The 17,041-nt window shown below is 37.6% G+C and overlaps 1 protein-coding gene and 1 non-coding gene across 6 annotated transcripts in view; one reads left to right on the top strand and one right to left on the bottom strand.

Annotated features, from left to right (window-relative positions):
- The window catches only part of BABAM2 (BRISC and BRCA1 A complex member 2), a 450,034-nt gene that overhangs the window by 353,602 nt on the left and 79,391 nt on the right, over positions 1-17,041 (bottom strand). The gene's annotated exons all lie outside the window — the stretch shown is intronic.
- On the top strand, positions 15,295-15,401 carry LOC116524330. Its single transcript, XR_004257279.1, has one exon. It is a non-coding gene; the product is annotated as a U6 spliceosomal RNA (small nuclear RNA).

The following is a 17,041-nucleotide window of genomic DNA, read 5'->3' as shown; positions in this document are numbered from 1 at the left end:
TAGTCATTCTAGTAGGTGTGTCATGGCATCTCATAATGATTTTAATCTGCATTTTTCTTTTTTTTTTTTTTTTTGATTTTCAGATGGAGTCTGACTCTGTAGCAGGCTGGAGTGCAGTGGCATGATCTTGGCTCACTGCAACCTCTACCTCCCAGGTTCAAGTGATTCTCCTGACTCAGCCTCCCAAGTAGCTGGGACTATAGTTGCACACCACTATGACCAGTTAATTTTTGTATTTTTAGTAGAGATGGGGTTTCACCATGTTGGCCAACATGGTCTTGATCTCTTGACCTTGTGATTCACCCGCTTCAGCCTCCCAAAGTACTGAGATTACCGGCATGAGCCACCACACCCAGCCTTAATCGGCATTTTCCTAATGACTAATAAAGTTGAGCATCTTTTCATGTGCTTATTTGCTATCTGTATATCTTCTTTGGTGGAGTATCTGCTCAAATCTGTCTCCCATTTTTTTATTGTTGTTGGTTTTCTTATTGTTGACTTTTGAAAGCTCTTTATATATTCTTGAAATTTGTTCTCTGTTAAGATACATGATTTGCAAATTTCTCTTCCTGCTTCTCATCCTCCTCTACTCTTAACAGTCTCTTCAGCAGAGCAAAAGTTTTTAACTTTGGTGAAATACAATTTATCAACTTTTTTCTTTTATGGACTACGTAACTCAATGCCCAGCCCAAGTCACAAAGCCTACCTTCTATGGTCACTTCCTGGATTTTTATAGTGTGAAATTTTCCATTTAAGAATGTGATTCATTTGAGTTAATTTTTGAACATGGTTTGGGTCTTTTTTTTTTGGATGTAGATGTCTACTTGTTGAGAAGACTCCTTTTGCCATTGAAGTGCCTTTGCATTTTTGTGAAATATTACTGACTATATTTATATGAATCTATTATTGGACCTTCTATTTTGTTCTATTGATCTATGTCTATTCTTTTGCCAATAGCACATTGCCTTGATAGTAAGTCTTCAAACTGAGTAGTCTGACTCCATTTTTATTGTTCTTTTTCAAAATTATTTTTGCTATTCTAATTCTTTGCCTTCCATATACATATTAAAATCATCTTGTCAGTCAGTATCTTCCCAATCCTGCTGGAATTTTGATGGGGACTGCACTAAATACTGTACATTAATTTAGGGAAAATTGATTTAGGGAACTAATTAATTAGAGGAAACATCTTAACTATGTTGAGTCTTCCCATCCATGATATATTATATATCTCTCCATTTATTGAGGCCTTCTTCAATTCCTTCAATCTACATATAGATACTGAACATACCTTATTAGATTTATAACTAAGCATTTTTTTTGGCAGGAAGGTATTATAATTTATAACTAAGCATTATTTTTTTAGCAGGAAGGTATTATAACTGGTACTTTTTAACTTTCTATTTCTGATTGTTTTTAACTTTCTGTTTCTGATTGTTCATTGCTGGTATAAAGAAATATTATTGATTTTCCTACGCTGATCTTGTATCCATAACCTTAAAAAACTCACTCATGAGTTCTAAGATTTTTTGAAAATATCCTGGGATTTTCTAAATAGATAATCATGTTATATGCAAATTAGGCAATTTATCTCTTCTTTTCCAATCCACATGCCTTTTATTTCATTTTCTTGACTTCCTGCAACTTCCAGTACTATGTTATAAAGGATTTGTGAAAGTGAACTGTACAGTCTTTCAGGCTAACTGATGGTACCATGGACACCATGTTAACCTCTGTGACCTGCACAGACGCTCCAGATGAGTTCCTGGAAAACTTGAAGTAACTGGAAGACCATGAAAAGAGGAAGAAATGATCAACCCCTGTGGTGCCTACTTAACTTTGAGACATTCTCTATTGTTTCTTATTCCTGCCCCCAATTGATAAGGCCATTGGACTTTGTAACCGACCTTGGTCAACACTCCACATCCTATGACCCCCGCCCAGCTTGCAAACCTACGACCCCCTCCCAGCTTGCAAAAAACCACCCTAAACGGTAACTTCTGCAACTTTCCACTGCGCACCCCAAACCTATAAAACCAACTCCTATCCCATCACCCTTCACTGACTCTCTTTTTGGACTCAGCCCACTCGTACCGGGTGAATAAACAGCCATGTTGCTCACACAAAGCCTGTTTGCGGGGGGGGGCCTATTCATTCAGTACGCATGGTTTCACATGAATATCTTTGCCTCATTCTCAGTATTAGAAGAAAAGCACTATTTTCTTTCACCATGTATGATATGAAGCTGTAGGTTCTGTGTAGTTTTCTTTATAAGTTTGAGGCTGAGGAAATTCCCTTTTATTCCTATTCAGCTAAGAGTTTTTATCATGAAGATTTTAAATTTTAGTCTTTTCTGCATCCATTGATATGATCATACAGTTTATCTTGTATTAGTCTGTTAATATGGAGAACTGCATAGATTGATTTTCAAATGTTGAACTTGGCATTCATTCCCAGAATAAAACCTGCTTGATTATGACACATTATTTTACTTTTATACATATATATAAAATGTATGTTGTATACATATATATGTATTTTATATATGTTGCTGAATTCAATTTGCTAATTTTTTTTAAAGTTTCGCTTATTTGTTCATATGAGGGATACTGGCCTATAGTTTGTTCGTTTTCTACTTTCTTTGACTGGTTTTGAAATGCCAGCCTCATAAAATAAGACAGAAACTGTTGTATTCTTTTCAATTTCTGGAAGATACTGCATAGAATTGGTGATTTTTTGTCTTAAATATTTGGTTGGATTTACCTGAGATAATCTGAGTCTGGTGTTTCATTTTTGAAAGACTGTTTTTTCAACTATAAATTCAATTTATTTAACAGATATAGGATTAATCAGATAATTTATTTCTTCCTGAGTTTGGATAGTTTATTTCTTTCAAGGAATGTGTTTATTTCACTTAACTGCCAAATGAATTGGCATAAAGTTAGGTTCAGAGTGAAAGCACTAAACCATCTTCTGCGGACTTGATTCATCAGAATAGATTTCAAAGCCTTTAAATGCTATTCTGGTTTTCCCAAAGTACGCACTGCCCAGAGGCTAGTCTTGGATCTCAGCACTGTTCTACGCTATACCTCAGTTCTCAAAGGCTTTGGTATATTGATTCTGTCCGGTTTCATGTGTGAAGTTCAAGGATAAGCCTGAAACTTCATACACAAATTAAAGGATCCTTTTCTCCAGCCCCTCTTCTCTGTGATTTCCCCTGTACTCTCTGCCTCCCAGTGGTACCTCTTCCTGGTACTCTGGCTAGAAAATGGGAGTTTTCCCTTCCCATGTTTTTATGTACTCTCCAATACTGTGTCAACCTGGAGGAGAAACCCAAAAGAAAAGAGTCTAAGTGGCCACTACAAGAGTTCTTGTTTCATCACTAGAGCTTGCCTGCCCTAGGAACTGAAGAGTTGAAGGGGGAAAACAAAGTTCCATCTTCAAGGGTCCTGCTTTCTATGTGTTTGACCTGGAAGAGAGGTTTTCCATTGGAGAATTTTCTGTCCTTGCCCAGTGCATAGTGCCAGGATCTAGGATACCCTATGATCCAAACCAGGAGATATGGAAAGAAAAGATAAACAATTTTTTTAAATCATAGGAAAATGACCTCCATATGGGTTAATCTTTGAGTTTTTATTTCTTCTTAGTACGTCGATAATTACTTTTCCAAGTCCTCAAGCAGTTCCTATGTGTATCCGTTAGGTACTCTATAGTTTTAAATTACAAACAATGAGAGAGATAGGGTGTACTATTTACTCCTTTTTACCAAGAATTGATAATTAAACCTACTAATTATGGCCAGGCATGGTGGCACACGACTGTAATCCTAGTACCTTAGAAGGCCGAGGTGGGCAGATCACCTGAGGTCAGGAGTTCAAAACCAGCCCAGCCAACATGGTGAAACCCATCTCTACTAAAAAATAGAAAAACTAGCTGAGTGTGGGGGCCTGTACCTGTAGTCCAAGCTACTTGGGAGGCTAAAGCAGGAGAATCGCTTGAACTGGGAGGTGGAGGTTATAGTGAGTTGAGACTGAGCCACTGCACTCCAGCCTGGGTGACAGCACAAGACTCCATCAAAAAAAAAAAAAAAAAAAAAAAAAAGAAGCTTATAATTAAAATAATAACTAATAAATTAAAGTTAATTAACCTTTATAATATACAAAATAGTACCATTTCAACATGTCATCAATATAAAAGTTATCAGTTAGATATTTTGCATTTTTAAACATAACACTTTAGCATCTAATGTGTATTTCACACTTACAGCACATCTCAATTCAGACTACCCGCATTTCAAAGACTCCATTACCACATGTGGCTACTAACAACTATATTGGACAGCACAGACCTAGAGGAAACACTGATTAGGAAAGACAGAAACAAAGGGAATGAAGGGAAGGTAAGAAAGAAAAGTCACCAATTTTCCATGACTACCTCCATGTAAAATGTCCTCACTACCTCATTAGATAGCATATTCTGTTGCTAGGCAGTTAGTAGTCATTGGAAAAAGTTCTTTCTTATACGCAAACAGAAAATATAGCTACAAATCATTTTTACCCTCTAACACAAGTTCTACCCTAAGCATTATTCTACACGATAGTCCCCAAATCATCTGCAGATGATTGTCAGGTCTTTTTTTCATCTTCTCTTCTCCAGGTTAAATATGCCTAGTTCTTTCAGTGGTTTATAATAAGACAATTTTCAGGAAATTAGGCCACATGATTCTTATGTATATTAGAGAGAATATACATGTTGTTGATTCTGGGAAAATTAGACTAATTCAGAAAGGGATATAATGTCCTATCTTCAGATATGTTTTAAATGAACTTTTAACCTTGTATTTTTGTATATTTGCATAAAATAACAATATTTTAAGCCAAATGCTGTAAATTAGCATTACTTTATTGAGCAATAAATATTCTACTGCAGAAAATTTTAGTCTTCGTAATCTTCCAATGCATATTCACAAACTGTTTTGTTACTGCAATTCAATTCTTTTTTAATAACTACAATGCAAGTGATACTATAAAAAAGAAAGTAAGCTTTTTCAATCTTTCTATGATTGTTGTTTTAAAAAAGTAGTCCAGAATTAAATATAATTTTAGAACAAATCAATAATGATCCCTGTCATGAAATAGTAAAACATTGGGGGAAAAAAAGGGAAAATTTAGCAAATAAGCTTGATTTTTATATACCCATACACACATTCACACACCCTTGATTTAGGTGTAGCTCCTAGAACACTATGTATTTACATTTAATTTTCTGTAAATGAAATATCATAGTGAGATGAATGTTGTAAAGTTAAACATACAGAATAAGTAGTTTTGCATTTACTGAGAAGTAAAAGAGACATTGCCATTTGGCAGAAACTATGAAAAAACCCTGAAATGTGAAGCAATAGGAAAAAAAAAAGAGTAATTAATTATTCTATACTTGAACAAGCTTAAGAAAAAGAGCATGTGACTATAAAGATTTTGGTTAAACTGGCAGGATAAATGAAGATGTTTTCTTATTCACTAAAAATAAAATTTTCATTTATTAATTCACTCAATCCCTCAACAAATATTAAACATATACATTATATTAAGTATTGTCACTGACAGAAAAAGACTGAAGAGATTCTGCCACAATAAAGCTTGTAGTGTTGATTCAAGATAGGGTTATCAATGGATACTAAAACCATTGGACAAAATGCTTTTCAGAACAGTATACAGTCTCAGTGTCACCTCACAGATAACTTATTAACTAAAATTGAGAAAAGGTATCTTTATAATGGGAAAATCTGGTAGATGCAACTTAATTTAAACAAGTGGTCAAGCAGCAGCAACAAAGGAACAAACTGTCATCACGGACCTTGTGGTAACTGCATTGAGAAATACATAACATCACTTATTTTAAAAGCTTGACAAATGTGTTTAAACTGAATACAACCAGGAAGATAAAACCAGATAAACCAAATTGTGGGACATGTTACAAAACAAAAAGCCCAGACTCTTCAAAATCATTAATCATCCATGTCATGAAAAATCAAAAAAATAAAAAGGTAAGAAAATTATTTCGATTAATGAAAATAATTTTTTTAATGTGAACAGTAAATGTAATGCATGATCTGTCACTGGAACACAGATCTGGGGAAAAAATGGTAAAAGAACATTAATGGACAGCTGGGTAAATATAAATATGGACCACAAATAAGATGCTACTGCAACCATTGTTAAACTCCTTGAGTATGATAGCGGCACTGAGATTCTACAGGTGAAAAATGTTCTTTTATTGGGAGATATACAGTGAAGTATTTAGGGGTGAAGTAGGAAAATATTTGCAACTTACTTTAAAATGACTCAAAGATTTAGAGAGATACTGTACTATACGTCTATATCAGCATACACATATACATGTGAGTAGAGAAGAGATTTTTAAAACATGGCAAAATGTTAACAACTGATAGATTAAATAAAGGGTTTACAGATGCTCATAGTATAATTTGTTCCAATTTTTAAAAGGCAGCTGTTACCCTTTAAAACAACAATTTGAGAGAAAAATATAACACAAAGTAAAAATTTATTAGCATCACAAGAAATGAACAAATAACACACCATGCAAATTCTGAAAATACAGGAATTAGTAAGGATCTAACAGATGACTTAACTGAAGAAGTGGCACTTGGACTAGGAGTTAGAAAACAAAAATCTAAAATTTAAAAAGTTAAAAATATATTAATATATTCCTTTATAAAAAGTGAAACAATATATCATATAGACTGTATACCAAAAAATTAAAGAATAAAAAGGATTTGGAAACGAAGATACAAAGGGAACATCATGAGCAAAAGCAGAGTAGCAAGAAATTCAGGGTGTACCTGGGAAGTGTAGCAAATGCCATGGTGATCCACCATATTTCCCTTGGTCCTCCTACCCAGAGGTCACCCACAGCTCTGAATTCTTGTAAAACAGTTTCTCAGCCATAGCACTACTTATATTTGGGAATGGATAACTCTTTGCTGCAGGGGGCTACCCTATGAACTGTGAAATGTTTAGCAGCATCCCTGACAGGTACCCACTAGATGCCAGCCAGTGGCACTTTTTCCCCCAGTTGTGACAACCAAAAATGTCCAAAGACTTTGCCAAATGCTCCCCAGAGAAGAAAATAACCTCCTCCCCTCCCCCAAACCCTACCCTCAATTTCAGAAAGAACCACTACTACAAATCATGGCCATCCAGCTCCAGGAACTGCATCTGTCTGCATAAGGGCATTCTCTGGCCTAGAAGGTAGCTTGGCCACTATATAAAAAGGCTGGACTACTTGGAAGTGAATGACGTCTAGAAAGAAGGATAAGGATGGATGTATAAACAAACTCCTTGCCCTTCCCTGAGATGATACTGAAGTGAGTTTCACATAGCTGGGAGGTTGTGAGTGAAATATAACCCCACTTAACCACAGCAATAACCTACTCTCAATGCACTCTATTTTGGCTTTTCTCCCTCTCTTTCTCTTCCCCACTTCCTCACTGTGCTTTCAGAGATCACTTCCTGTATTAGTCCATTTTCACATTGCTGATGAAGACATACCCAAGATTGGGCAATTTACAAAGCAAAGAGGTTTAATGGAGGACTCAGTTCCACATGGCTGGGGAAGCCTCACGATCACGGTGGAAAGCAAAGAGAAGCAAGTCACATCTTGCGTGGATGGCGGCAGGCAAAGAGACAGCTTGTGCAGGGAAACTCCCCCTTATAGAACCATCAGATCTTGTGAAACTTATTCACCATCCTGAGAACAGCATGGAAAGACCTACCCCCACGATTCAATTACCTCCCACCTCCAACTGCATCCCTCCCACAACACGTGGGAATTTAAGATGAGATTGAGGTGGGGATGCAGCCAAGCCATATCATTCCTCCCCGACCCCCGCCCAAATCTCACATCCTCACATTTCAAAACCAGTCATGCCTTCCCAATAGTCCTCCAAAGGCTTAACTCATTTGGGCATCCAAAGTCTCATCTGAGACAAGGCAAGTCCCTTCTGTCTGAGTCTGTAAAATCAAAAGCAATTGGTTACTTACTACATAAAATGGGGGTACAGGCATTGGGTAAACGCAGCCATTCAAAATGGGAGAAATTAGCCAAAACAAAGGGGCTACAGGCCCATGCAAGACAGAAATCCAGTGGGGAAGTCAAATATTAAAGCTCCAAAATTATCTCCTTTGACTACATGTCTCACGTCTAGGTCATGCTGATGCAAGAGGTGGGTTCCCATGGCCTTGGGTGGCTCCACCCCTGTGGCTTTGCAGAGTACAGCCTCCCAGCTGTCTTCACAGGCTAGTGTTGAATGTCTGTGGCTTTTCTAGGCACATGGTGCAAGCTGTCAGTGGATCTACCATTCTGAGGTCTGGAGATGGTAGCCCTCTTCTCACAGCTCCACTAGGCGGTGCCCCAGTAGTGACTCTGTGTGGGTGTTCCGACCGACATTTCCCTTCTGCACTGCCCTAGCAGAGGTTCTCCATGAGAGCCCCATCCCTGCAGCACGCTTTGGCGTGGGTATCCAGGCATTTCCATACAACTTCTGATATCTAGGCAGAGGTTCCCAAACCCCAATTCTTGACTTCTGTGTACTTGCAAGCTCAACATCCACATGGAAGGGGCCAAGGCCTGGGGCTTGCACCCTCTGAAGCCATGGCCCAAGCTCTATGTTGGTCCCTCTCAGCCACAGCTGAAGGGGCTGGGACACAGGGCACGAAGTCCCTAGGCTGCATACAGCACAGGGACTCCGGGCCCAGCCCATGAAACCACATTTTCCCCCTAGGACCCCAGGCCTATAATGGGAGGGGCTGCTGTGAAGACCTATGACATGCCCTGTACGCATTTTCTCCATTGTCTTGAGGATTAACTTTCGCTCCTCATTACCTATGTAAATTTCTGCAGCTGGCTTGAATTTCTCTTCAGAATATGGGATTTTTTTGTATCACATTGTCAGGCTGTAAATTTTCCAAACTTTTATGTACTGCTTCCATTATAAAACTTAATGCTTTCAATAGCACCCAAGTCAACTCTTAAATGCTTTGCTGCTTAGAAATTTCTCCCACTAGATATCCTAAATCAACTCTGTCAAGTTCAAAGTTCCACTAATCTCAAGGGCAGGGGCAAAATGCCCCCAGTCTCTTTGCTAAAACATAACAAGAGTCACCTGTGATCCACTTCCCAGCAAGTTCCTCATCTCCATCCGAGACCACCTCAGCTTGGATTCTATTGTCCATATCATTATCAGCATTTTGGTCAAAACCATTCAACAAGCCTCTAGGAAGTTCCAAACTGTCCCATATTTTCCTGTCTTCTTCTGAGTACTCCAAACTGTTCCAATCTCTGCCTGTTACCCAGTGCCAAAGTCGCTTCCATATTTTCAGGTATCTTTTGAGCAGCACCCCACTCTACTGGTACCAATTTACTATATTAGTCCATTTTCACACTGCTGATAAAGACATACCTGAGACCGGGCAATTTACAAAAAAAAAAAAAAAAAAAAAAAAAAAGGTTTGATAAAGAACTCACAGCTCCATGTGGCTGGGGAAGCTTCACACAATCATGGCATAAGGCAAAGAGGAGCAAGTTGCATCTTATGAGGATGGAAGCAGCCAAAGAGAGAGCTTATACAGGGAAATTCCCCCTTATAGAACCATCAAATCTCATGAGACTTATTCACTATCATGAGAACAGCATGGGAAAGACCTACCCCCATGATTTGATTACCTCCCACAAGTCCTTCCCACAATACGTGGGAATTCAAGATGAGATTTGGGGTGGGGACACAGCCAAACCATATCACTTCCCAGTGAAGTATATGTACTCAAATTTTTGTCTCAGGGCCTGCTGTTTCAGAAACCAAAAAAGGCAGGAAGTTTGGCTGTTCAATATTCCTCCTGGAGAAATGAAATTTTAGATATCTAATCATGGCCCTGTGTGATTTTCCAATATCATATCTCTGACAGTTCTGCCTGTTAAATGACAACCCCACAGGAAGACAGCACTCAGTCTGGGCCACTAAAGATCAAGGCCATAAGAAAAGGCTTTGTTATTCTTATTTTCTATCCCACAACTAGTGAAGGAAGGCAGCAGGTCTGTGCCCAAAAGGCAAATAAAGAAACAAAACAAACAAAGCTACTTAATACAGAGGAGAATGGTTCAAGCTATTAAAGCTGCCTGATGTACCAAATTAATCAAACAAAAAGCACAGCCTGAGCCCTGGGAGAGCCTGGCTCGGCAACTCACTACAGCCAGCCAGACATTTTCGCAGAGTACAGCAATTTCTTACAAGAGTTATAGCTGGTGAGTAGTGAGGGGACAAAGACTGAAAAGACTGGCCTGAGGCCCAGAGTTTAAAAAGTACAAGATGAGCCTGAAATATCTGGTCGTGCCAGAAAACAAGCAACTATCAAAAACTTTGTGGGTCATATCAACAAGACTTGAGGAGCCATCATGCAGAGGCTCCTGGGCAAAGACAAGTGAATTTAAGCATCAATAACAATAACTATAATGAATTAAAACACACCAAATGATTTTAAACCCATGAGTTATGATACATTAAAAAATCAAGTTATCTTCGGAAGATATAAAGGATCTACACGTTATTTTGAAAACTGGAAAATAAAGGAAAAGAAAGAATTTATCCTATCCTTTCTAAGGGAACCTGTACTTAGGATTACCAAATAGTTGATCAGGAAAAACTCCTTACACAAGTATTCCAACTAATAAATGAAGAAGAAATGACAGAATATTATCATTTTGCAACACTTTACAAATTAATAGATCAAAGCAAAGACCATTGAAGGCTGCCATATTATAGACCTCTAATGAAAGACTATGTTACCTGTGAGATATTCTTGCGAGAAATAAAAACCAAACCAAACCAAACCAAAACAAAACAAAACCTGAACCTGAGTAAGCCTCTAGATCAAACCACCACATTAAATGACCCCACAGAAATGAAATCATCAAAATCAAACTGTGGAAAACTAGAAAACAAATGGCCCAGCTTCGTTACAAATAAATGCAAAACAAAGAAGAAAAAGGAGAGAAAAAAGAATGAAGGAGAAGGAATGAGAACCAGATGAAGAAGAATATGAGGAAGAATAGGAAGAAAAGAAGGAGGGGGAAAAGGAAAAAAAAGACAAAGAAAAAGAAAAGGAATAACAGAACAAGATAGCTGCAAATAAGAGACCTAAATGACATATCAACCTATTGCAATGTACACAATCAGTATCCAAAAATACAGTTAAACACACATACATCTTACATATGTATGTTTATATATGTCTGTATATATGTATGTATGTGTGTATACATATATATATCAAAAAATTGAATACAGACTAGTAATAAAGGATTTAAGAATTAGCATTGATTTTTTTAAGTGTGTCAATGATATTCAAGTTATGTTTACAAAGAGTCCATAGCTTATAAAAACACAATACTTATGGATGACACTTGGAATTTGCTTCAAAATTATGTGGGAAAAAGCTGATGGAGGACATATGAAATCAAATTGTCTATGAGTTAATAGTTGTGAAACTGTGTGATAGGTACATAGGAGTTTATTATACCATTCTCTTTACATATGTAAATGTTTGAAATTTTCCATTTCAAAAATATGTTTAAGTGATTTTCTCCAAGACTCCACATATTGCCACTAAGACTTGATTTCATATGGTAAACTAATATAATTTATGCTGAAATAATTTTCATTCAGCATATTTACAGAGTTGGAAAATAAACCTTATAATAAAGGCAACCATAACATTTATCACCAAAAATGGAACACCCAGAGTGGGAAAAACGGGCATTATTAATAACTAACCAGGACAACAAGCATAGAGAAGGATATGGTTACCCTCCACATGTTATCCAGCTCAGTTTCTGACATAGTTGAACTCACAATTATCCCTTAAAATATACCCTATTTCTAATAAAGAAATTATACAGCCAGGCGTGGTGGTTCACACCTGTAATTCCAACACTCTGGGAGGCCAAGGCCGAGGATCACGAGGTCAGGAGATCGAGACCTCCTGGCTAACATGGTGATGGCAACAGCAATAGGATTTGCTATAATGGGATTCATTGGCTTCTTTGTGAAATTGATCCATATTCCTATTAATAACATCATTGTTGGTGGCTGAATACATTTTGGAAGAGAGTTTTTCATCTTAGAGACTGGTGAACAAGTGGTGAGGGTGTGAGAAGCTCACAGAATACAAATTTGCCTGTATGTTTTGTGGGTTTTGTTCTCCTTTCAAAACGTTTTCTATTTCTAAATTAAAGTAATTTCAAAGTAAAAAAAAAAAAAAAAAAAAACATGGTGAAACCCCGTCTCTACTGAAAATACAAAAAATTAGCCAGGGGTGGTGGCACACGCCTGTAGTCCCAGCTATTCGGGAGGCTGAGGCAGGAGAACTGATTGAACCTGGGATGGGGAGGTTGCAGTGAGCCGAGATCAAGCCACTGCACTTCAGCTTGGGCAACAGAGCAAGACTCTATCCCCCCCCGCCCCCAAAAAAAAGAAGTTATACTACGTCTATTTCCATTTCTCCTGTAATAAAAACCTCATTATTTCCCAAAGCAGTTCCTTATATTAGAGGACAACATCAATTATTAAAAACTCTCTGCAGAGTCAAAATCTGTTTCCTAATAACGTCTACTTGGTAGCATTGGTTTTATTTTCCAGAAGAACAAAATATCATGAGTAGAAAGAACCCAGAACTAAGAACAGAGAGCTAGATCTGCTAAGAACTACTAAAATCATCTTGGACAATTTATAAAATCTGTCAGAGCCTCCATTTCCAGACCTTTCTATCTTTAAAAACTAGCGCTCTTAGCTTCTTCAAGCAGTGTGTAATGTGTCATGATTTCTGTCAAACACCCCCTCATTAATGGTGTTCCTACGGTGTGCTGCCCAAAAGTCAATGCAACACTATGTATGGTCTACCATATCACAGGCACAACACAACCACCTCATTCCACAATGTAGACCCAAAGTTTTGTTAATTCAGCACAAGACTGTGTTAGCTTTTTTAGTAACTGCATCACATTATTGGTTCACACTATATATTGCAGATAATTTTTCATATAACTGCTTTCCTCCACCTATAAAATTGAAACCTAAATAATGGATGTCTTCATCTGTTTTGTGTTACTATAGCAGAATACCTGTGACTGGGCAATTTATATAAAGAAAAAGATTTATTTAGCACACAGTTCAACAGGCTGGGAAGTTCAACTTTAAGTGGTCAGATGTGGCAGCTTCTAGTGAGGGCCTCATGCTGCATCAAAACATGGCAGAGAAACAGAAGGGAAACCAGGTACATGAGAAGGAAAAGGGCAACACATGAGAGGCAGCTTCATTTTATAACAACCCACTTTCTTGTAAACTAAACCATTCTCATGAAAACTAATCTCGTATCAAGAGAAATATACTAATCCATCTATCTTCATGACCTAGTCACCTCTTAAAGGTGCTACCTCTCAACAGCACCACGCTGGGGACAAAGTCTCAACATGGCAAATAATATTCAAACCCTAGCAATGTACTTTACTCTTATTACATCCTGCTGCTTCTAATCCAACATACTAACCTACTGGGATAGATTGAAATTTTGTCATATGTCACAGTAGCTGTCTCTTTAAACCTGTGCCCTCCACAAGTTTAACAAATATGTTATATCGCTCAGAAAAATGCTGAACAAAACAGAGTCAAAAATATAACCCTAGAGTATTTCATCTGAGATTTTCCAATGATTGTTCCATTTACTGCAAATTTACTTAACTACTTTTTGGTATAATAACATATGAAACATCTAGAAAGACATCAGAGGAAAACTGTTAAATTTTCTGCTGAAATGATTTGCTATGTCAGCTAATCTACCATTAAAAAAGCATAAGACAATTTGGTATAACTTGCTTCTATGTCAACCCACACTGTCTACCAAAGATATAACATGTTCTAAATGCTCTCAAACAATTTAATAATCAACTATTGAATCCTATCCAATATCAATCTAAAATTTAAAGAGAAACTTTAAGAATATACCCTTCCTTCTTTTTTTTTTTTTTGAGAGGAGTGCTTCTCCGTCACCCAGGACTGGATGGAGTGCAGTGGTGCAATCTCAGCTCACAGCAACCTCCACCTCCCAGGTTCAAACAATCCTCCTGCCTCAGCCTCTGGAGTAGCTGGGATTATAGGCACGCACCACCATGCCCAGGTAATTTTTGTATTTTTAGTAGACATGGGGTTTCGCCATGTTGCCCAGGTTAGTCTTGAACTCCTTATCTCAGGTGATCCACTCACCTCAGCCTCCGAAAGTGCTGGGATTATAGGCATGAGCTACCTTGCCTGGCCCGTCCTTTTTTTTAAATATTGGGACTATGATTTGCTTCACCTATAGTCTGCTGCCATTATCCACAATTTCTTCACGCAAATGATTACTGTGGTAATTCTAGTAATTCCACTTGTCAAAAACATCACCACTATAAAAGGAATTTTGGTATGGCTAATTAGTTCAAACAAGAATTCTGCTGAGAGCTCCCTTCAGTACCATAAAACTGTCATGCAGATAAGAAAATAAAGTTGTTTTGTTCCCAGGACAAAAATATTTTTTGAATGACCATTGTAATGTTGTCCCATGGATAATATTCTTTTTAATGATAGTAGCTATATATGCACTTACTAAGAACATTACTAAGGAAATTGCTACAATGGGTAGTAGATTAGATGACATCAGATGGTCTTTAGCTCTAAAAGCATATGCAGTTTTTTCAGTTCAGTTAATTATTAGAATGATACAAATTCTGACAAACCAATGTCTCTTAAGAGGTACGGTAGCAAAACAGTAACTTGAAGAGCTAATATTCTATTTTAATTAAATTTGCTTTTCACCATATCAAATTTCCTTCAGATCCCTTCTGTTTCATAAAATAAAACTGGGTATTTATTTAAATCATAAGCTAAAGTTAAAATCTTTTGATAATTCAGTTCTAAATACATTTTAAGTACATTTGAAAATGAAAACCCAATTTTTTCACTCACAAATCCTCAAAAGAGTTTAGCTATACATATCTGGTCCACCTTATTATCTTGACCTTTAAATTTTCTTCCCTCATATTTCCCTCATTAAAGAAAACCACCAGGCACAGTGGCTCACACCTGTGATCCCAGCACTTCGAAAGACCAGGAGGATCCCTTGAAGCTGGGAGTTAGAGATCACCCTAGGCAACAAAGCAATGCCCTGTCTCCACAAAAAGATAAAACATGTGCTTGCTTCGGCAGTACATATACTAAAATTGGAATGATATAGAGAAGATTAGCATGGCCCCTGCACAAGGATGACATGCAAATTCATGAAGCATTCCGTATTTTTCAGAAAACACAAGCATTCCTATACACCAATAAGAGACTTAAAGAAAGCCAAATCAAGAAGGAACTGCCATTCACAATTGCTACAAAGAGAGTAAAATACCTAGGAATACAACTAACAAAGGATGTAAAGGAACTCTTCAAGGAGAACTACAAACCACTGCTCAACGAAATAAGAGAGGACACAAACAGATGGAAAAAACATTCCATGCTCATGGTTGGGAAGAATCAATATTGTGAAAATGGCCATACTGCCCAAAGTAATTTATAGATTCAATGCTATCCCCATCAAGCTACCCCTGACCTTCTTCACAGAACTGGAAAAAAACACCTTAAACTTCATATGGAACCAAAAGAGAGCCCGCATAGCCAAGACAATCCTAAGCAAAAAGAACAAAGCTGGAGGCATCATGCTACCTGACTTCAAACTATACTACAAGGCTACAGTAGTCAAAACAGCATGGTACTGGTACGAAAACAGAGATATAGACCAATGGAACAGAACAGAGGCCTTGGAGGCAACACCACACACCTACAACTATCTGATCTTTGACAAACCTGACAAAAACAAGCAATGGGGAAAGGAGTCCCTGTTTAATAAATGGTGTTGGGAAAACTGGCTAGCAATATGCAGAAAGCAGAAACTGGACCCCTTCCTGACACCTTACACTAAAATTAACTCCAGATGGTTTAAAGACTTAAACATAAGACCTAACACCATAAAAACCATAGAAGAAAATCTAGGCAAAACCATTCAGGACGTAGGCATAGGCAAGGACTTCATGACTAAAATACCAAAAGCACTGGCAACAAAAGCCAAAATAGACAAATGAGACCTAATTAAACTCCAGAGCAAAAGAAATAATCATTAGAGTGAACCAGCAACCGACAGAATGGGAAAAAACGTTTGCAATCTACCCATCTGACAAAGGGCTAATATTGAGAATCTACAATGAACTAAAACAGATTTAGAAGAAAAAAGCAAACCAAAAGTGGGCAAAGGACATGAACAGACACTTTTCAAAAGAAGACATACATGAGGCCAACAAACATATGAAAAAATGCTCATCATCACTGGTCATTAGGGAAATGCAAATCAAAACTACATTGAGACACCACCTCACACCAATTAGAATGGTGATCATTAAAAAATCTGAAGACAACAGATGCTGGAGAGGATGTGGAGAAATAGGAACACTTTTACACTGTTGGTAGGAGTGCAAATTAGTGCAACCATTGTGGAAGACAGTGTGGCGATTCCTCAAGGACCTAGACATAGAAATTCCATTTGACCCAGCAATCCCATTACTGGGTATATACCCAAAGGATTATAAATCATTCTATTATAAAGATGCATACACACATGTTCATTGTGGCACTGTTTGCAATAGCAAAGACCTGGAACCAACCCAAATGCCCATTGATGATAGACTGGACAAGGAAAATGTGGCACATATACACCATGGAATACTATGCAGCCATCAAAAACGATGAGCTCGTGTCCTTTGTAGGGACATGGATGAACCTGGAAATAATCATTCTCAGCAAACTGACACAAGAACAGAAAATCAAACACCACATGTTCTCACTCAGACAGGTGTTGAACAATGAGAACACATGGACACAGGGAGCGGAGCATCACAC

This window comes from Sapajus apella, unplaced genomic scaffold (assembly GCF_009761245.1).
Source record: "Sapajus apella isolate SASKATOON/1434 unplaced genomic scaffold, GSC_monkey_1.0 scaffold44, whole genome shotgun sequence".
Classification (NCBI taxonomy): Eukaryota; Metazoa; Chordata; class Mammalia; order Primates; family Cebidae; genus Sapajus; species Sapajus apella.
The sequence above is the reverse complement of the archived record's forward strand: the minus strand, read 5'-3'. Positions and strand labels throughout refer to the sequence as shown.